Source organism: Mobula hypostoma, chromosome 3 (genome assembly GCF_963921235.1).
Source record: "Mobula hypostoma chromosome 3, sMobHyp1.1, whole genome shotgun sequence".
Lineage (NCBI taxonomy): Eukaryota > Metazoa > Chordata > Chondrichthyes > Myliobatiformes > Myliobatidae > Mobula > Mobula hypostoma.
The window spans coordinates 67,387,843-67,393,842 of NC_086099.1; positions in this window are offsets into that span (position 1 = coordinate 67,387,843).

Consider the following 6,000-nt stretch of genomic DNA (forward strand, 5'->3'; position numbering starts at 1 on the left):
ATGGGAGCTCACTTTTATCAACAGGAATCCATAAGTTGTGTATTCGTAAACTAGCAACAGCATATAGGTGCATCGTATCTGCCAACTAAATCTTTGGATATCTTCTACATACTGTCTGGAAGTAAGTTAAACGTACAGATATTTCCTGTGTTTTTTTTTAATTGTGCAGACTATGGTTCTAAGTATATGATCACTCATATACTGTGGAGAACAGAAGTTTTTGTCAAGTAATTCAAATGTCATACTGCTTCTCTGATGCTGATCACTGCTGTATAAAAGTTGCATTGACAAACCTCGTGATTAATACAGAAAATCGTGGAGATTTTCAGCAAATCGTGCAGCACCTACAGGGAGAGTAGAAGAAACAAGCTAGTTGTTCAAGAGGATGAAGGGTCATGGGTCTTAACTCACTACTACTGTCTGTTCAGATGCTTAAAGATTCGACGACAAATTAGTAACATAAGGGAAACCAGCCTAAGTAATACCATCAGATAAAAATCTACCTCATTGGGATCCCCTTTAAGTCTGACAGGAACAGGATACAAAAAATAACTTGTGGATCAAGCAGCAGCTGTTTAGGGCGGTGTGATTGGAGTTGTCAATTATTTCAGAGCCAAACTTTGCGTCAGAACTGAGTATGGTAACCAGGATATGGGGATATGGGGCGGGGGAGTGGTGAAGCAGGGACCAGTAGATGGGTGAAAGATGATAGACAGATCAGGTAGGGAAGAGGGGGGGTTGGAGTTAGGAGATAAGAACCAGGTGGATAGTAGGTGGTGACTGGGAAAAAAGAGGCAGATGGATCCAGGAGTGGGGAAGAGTGGAAACAGCTGCTAGAGGGTGATGTGGGAGCATCAAGGCCACTGGAAGATGGGAATGGGACCATGAGTGGAGAGATGAAGTTCAAAATGGTACAAAATGAAAGCAAAATAGTGAAGGAGAATTCTGGGGTTCATGGGCCATTAGAAATCTGATGGTGGAGGGGAAGAAAATGCTCCTAAAACACTGAATGTGTGTCTTCAGGCTCCTGTACGGCCTCCCTGATGGCAGTCAAGGGGGATGTCCTGCATGGTGAGGGTCCCTAATAATGGATGCTGCCTTCTTGATGCACCACTTTTTGGAAGATGTCCTTGAGGGTGGCTAATGCCCATGATGGGGTTATCTGTGGATGAACCAGGTAGAAGAAAGGGGAGATCCAATGGGTGAAATGATGTATAATAGATGGATAAAAACCAGGAGGGTGAGGGGTTTGAAAATGGCTGATGGGGGCTATAGGGGAGTAGAAAATAGATAAAAATTGGAGGAAATCTATAGAACAGTTATTGTAAACAGGATCTGTAAACTGTAAACATCAGGAAATGGAAACTGTAAACAAACTGTGCAAATGCATTTAATAAATAAATAGCAACAATTAACGAGCATGAAATAACAAGATAAAAGTGTTGTTTCCTTAGTTTGCATTGGACCTCACACTCACAGTGGAAAGACAGAGGACAGATGGGACCATTAGGGAGAGGGAAGAGGGGTTGAAATGGCATGCAACTGGGAGCTCGGGATGGCTGTAAAGGACAAAGTGCTGGTGCTCTGTAAATGGGGCACCTACACTATGCTTGCTCGTGCCCATGCACAAGATACTCACAAACACAGGAGATTCTGCAGATCACAAACAGAAAATCTGCAGATGCTGGAAGTCCAAAGCAACTCACACAAAATGCTGGAGGAACTCAGCAGGTCAGGCAGTTTCTATGGAAAAGAGTAAACAGTGGACATTTCAGGCTGAGACCCCTCACTACTACTCAGCTGCTGTGAAAATATGCCTCTGTCAAAGGCTTGAACACATCGCAGCCACTCCTATGTAAAAGGAAATTCTGTAAGTGACATCCAGATGACAATCATAGACTCCATGATCCATGCTGTGTCCCTAATTATTTCAGTTCCGATTTTATTCTCTTAGAAATTGGATCACATCTCACCTCATTGGACCTAAAGAGGTAGATCATTTAGGAGTAAGACAAGAATCACTTTTGCTATTCAGAATGTGGTTAATTTTTGGACTTCTCTACCTCAGAGGATTGTAGAGGCTCAATCACTAGTTGCATTCAAAACAACAGGTTTTGCATTTTAAGGAAAAGGGGTATGGGGATTGTGAATGTAATCAGTGTTTGACGTAGAAGGCCAACCATGATTTGTTGAATGACAGAAGTTGCTTGAGGGGCTATGTTGCCAATTCCTATTCTCATTTCTTATATTCCTATAAAAACATGTTCTTATGTAACCTAATCTCAAACACTTCACATTTATTACAATAGACAATAGGTGCAGGAGTAGGCCATTCAGCCCTTTGAGCCAGCACCACCATTCACTGTGATCATGGCTGATCATCCACAATCAGTACCCCGTTCCTGCCTTATCCCCACAACCTTTGATTCCGCTATCTTTAAGAGCTCTATTCATCTCTTTCTTGAAAGCATCCAGAGATTTGGCCTCCACTGCCTTCTGGGGCAGAGCATTCCACATATCCACCACTCTCTGGGTGAAAAAGTTTTTCCTCAACTTTGTTCTAAGTGGCCTACCCTTTATTCTTAAACTGTGGCCTCCGGTTCTGGACTCACCCATTAGCGGGAACATGCTTCCTGGCTCCAGCGTGTCCAATCCCTTAATAATCTTATATGTTTCAATCAGATCCCCTCTCATCCTTCTAAATTCCAGTGTACCTGGACAGAAGTAAAGGCTTTACTGCTAGCAAGCGTCAGTTATTTAGTTGCCATATCTACAGGTTTTAACAATGGGTATTCTACCAACAATAAATTCACTACCTGGACAGAGGTGCAGGTAATGCATTTACTGTTTAAAAAAAACACAAGAACACCATCCGTCCCCAGCAAGTTCTGCAACATTGACACCAGCCATTTACACTTCCAAATTTCTACAGTCTTTTTTGCTGATTTGTCGAATTAGTGATTTATTTTAACTCTCTTTTCCCTCACAATCTTTTGAAGATTTTTGTCTTTTTTCTTTGTATTTTTTCCCAAGACCTCTGCCTTCCTAATCTTACAAGATTCCACTTTAAGTTTTCAGAGAAACACACAAAATGCTGGAGGAACTCAGCAGGTCAGGCAGCATCCATGGAGGGGAATAAGGAGTCAATGTTTCAAACCAAGAGCCTTCATTTGTCCACGTTGGGTTTAAGTTGAAGAAAGTGTGGGAGAGGAATAAAGAAAATATTCCTGATATGGTGAAGTCAAAGTTACTGAGGTGATTCTGCTGTTTAATGTGGACAGTTAGAGAGAGAGAGCGATTACACAGAAAGAGATGTGTGAAAGCTGTGATGTGCAGCAACTGAACAACAAAGGGAATGACCAACAAATCAAGTGGTGTCTGTGGAATGGGCTGATGTTACAAATGATAATCATATGCCAGAACTGGCCAGATCAGATACAAGCAAAAGAAAATCAAGTTATCTGAAGTGGTTTAATTTGAGTCCAGCAAACTTAACAGACAGCACCTTCTGGACCCATGATCTCTACCTGCAGAGGCAGCAAGACCATGCGAACACCACCACCTGGAAGTTGCCCTCCAAACAACATGCCATCCTGGCCAGGGAATATATTGCCATTCCTTCACCAACACCGGGTCAAAATCCTCGAACTTACTCCTTAACAGCATGTGGGCATTCCCACACCTCAAGCACAGCAGAAATTCAAGAGTTATGCTCACTACCACCTCCTCAAGGCAGACAGGGATGGGCAATGAGGTGCTGGCTCTGCCTGCAAAGACCACACCCCTTGAGTGATTATATAAGAAAACAAGATGGCATTTGGAAAATGAGATACCTACCTTGGATCTCGTAGGAAGAGTGCAGCAGGCCGCAGACTGCAGACCGAATGGAAGAACTCAAAAGAGCATTACTTTCAACTGTTACAATCTTTACTTTCGTGTAAAGCAGCAAATCCCTTGCATATCTTCCAATCTAATATATTGCTTCTGGTGTTCACAATACAGTCTGCTCTACACAGCAGAAGCCAAATGCAGAATGAGTGATTGTTTTGGGGAATATTTCACATCAGTTCACAGAGGAGATCCTTAGCCTTCAGTTTCCTAACAGATCACCATCCCACTCCTACCTCTGACTTCTCTGTCTGTGGCCTCGTGCACTGTTTCAATGAGACACAACATAAGCTTGAGGAGCAGCACCTCAACTTCCAACTGGGCATGTGGCAGCCTTCAGGGTTCAGTATCAAGTTCAACAATCCAGTGTAACTTGTTATTTTTGCTTGTTACAGAACTGGGCCATAAGAGAGTAATAGAGAGATACAGAATGTCGTTTGGCCCACAGGGTCTGCGCTAATCATTAAACTTCGACTTTTTCACTAATCCAACCATAACCCATTTTATTTTCCATATGGTTCCAGCAATTTCACATATCTACATACCACAGACAAGCTGTAGTAGCCAATTAATTTACCAAACTGTAGTTAGCCAACCAGAGCACCTGGATCACAGAGAGAATGTGCAAATCCCGTACAGACTACCAGAGGTCAGGGACTAAACCCAAGTCATTCAACCTGTGAATCAGCTGTTCCACTGGCTGCTCAACTTTACCACACTGTGAGGCTATCCATCTGTGACACTGGCTCTAGTTGTCCCTTTTCATAGACACCGTCTGATTTCCAGTTTTGATTACAGCTCTGACTGCCATTTCAAAGTATTTATGTATCCCTATTTTCTCCCTTTGTCTCTCAGTAAGTACTATTATTAATCTAATAGCCAGGCAGCGCTGTAAAAATTGATATCACCTGGCAACCGTTCCCTAGTCTGTCTCCAATCTGCCCCCTAACTTAAAACTAATTTATTTTCTCACTTTTCCAGTACTAGCGAAGAATTTTTGACCTGAGAAGTTAATTTAGTTTGTCTTTCCACGGATACTATCTGCTGTGCAATTTGTATTTGGATATGCACACTTAACGTTGCACATCAGATGCTAAACTTGCTCTCAGTTTCAGTGAATAATAATGATGAGGACTGGCAATCTCACTAATGTTAGTGTATCGTATATGTGCTTTTATGCAGTCTACCTGTAAGTAAACAAATTGTATCTCCTGGTCACCACAGGAGTCACCGAAGGAGATCAGCTAATATATTTTAGACGAGCAGTCCACAAACCCTTGCTCTTCCTCTTTTGCACCGTACATCTATCCATCTTTCTATTTATTTATAACTTATGGTAATTTTTATATCTTGCGCTCTCCTACTGTCACAAAGCAACAAACTTCACAGTTGTGTGTGTGATAATAAACCTGATTCTGATTCAGTTTTTTTGGGGGGGCAGGGTAAGCAGAAAGTACTAGTCATTTAGATGGAATTTTCAGACCTATTAAAGCTAATTATTAGGACTATACCACAGCCCTCCATGTTACTTATAAAAATGCTATCCTCTTCTCTCAATTCCTCGGTCTCCGCTACATCTGCTCTCAGGACAAGGCTTTCATTACAGAATTAACAAGGTGTCTTCCTTCTTCAAAGAAAGGGGCTTTCCTTCCTCCATCATCAACACTGCCCTCACCCGCAGCTCTTCCATTTCGCACACGTCTGCCCTCACCCTATCCACCCGCCACCCCACCAGGGATAGGATTCCTCCTGTCCTCACCTACCACCCTACCAGTCTCCACGTTCAGCACATAACTCTCCGTAACTTCCACCATCTCCAACGGGGTCCCACCACCAAGGACATCTTTCCCTCCCCCCAACTTTTTGCTTTCCGCAGGCATCACTCCCTACACGACTTCCTTGTCCATTCATCCATCCTCACTGATCTCCTGCTAGCACATATGCTTGCAAGCAGAACAAGTGCTACACCTGCCCCTACACCTCCTCCCTCACTACCATTCAGGGCCCCAAACAGTCCTTCCAGGTGAGGCAACACTTCACCTGTGAGTCTTTTGGGGTCATCTTCTGTATCCTGTGCTCCCGGTGTGGCCTCCTGTGTATCACTGAGAGCTG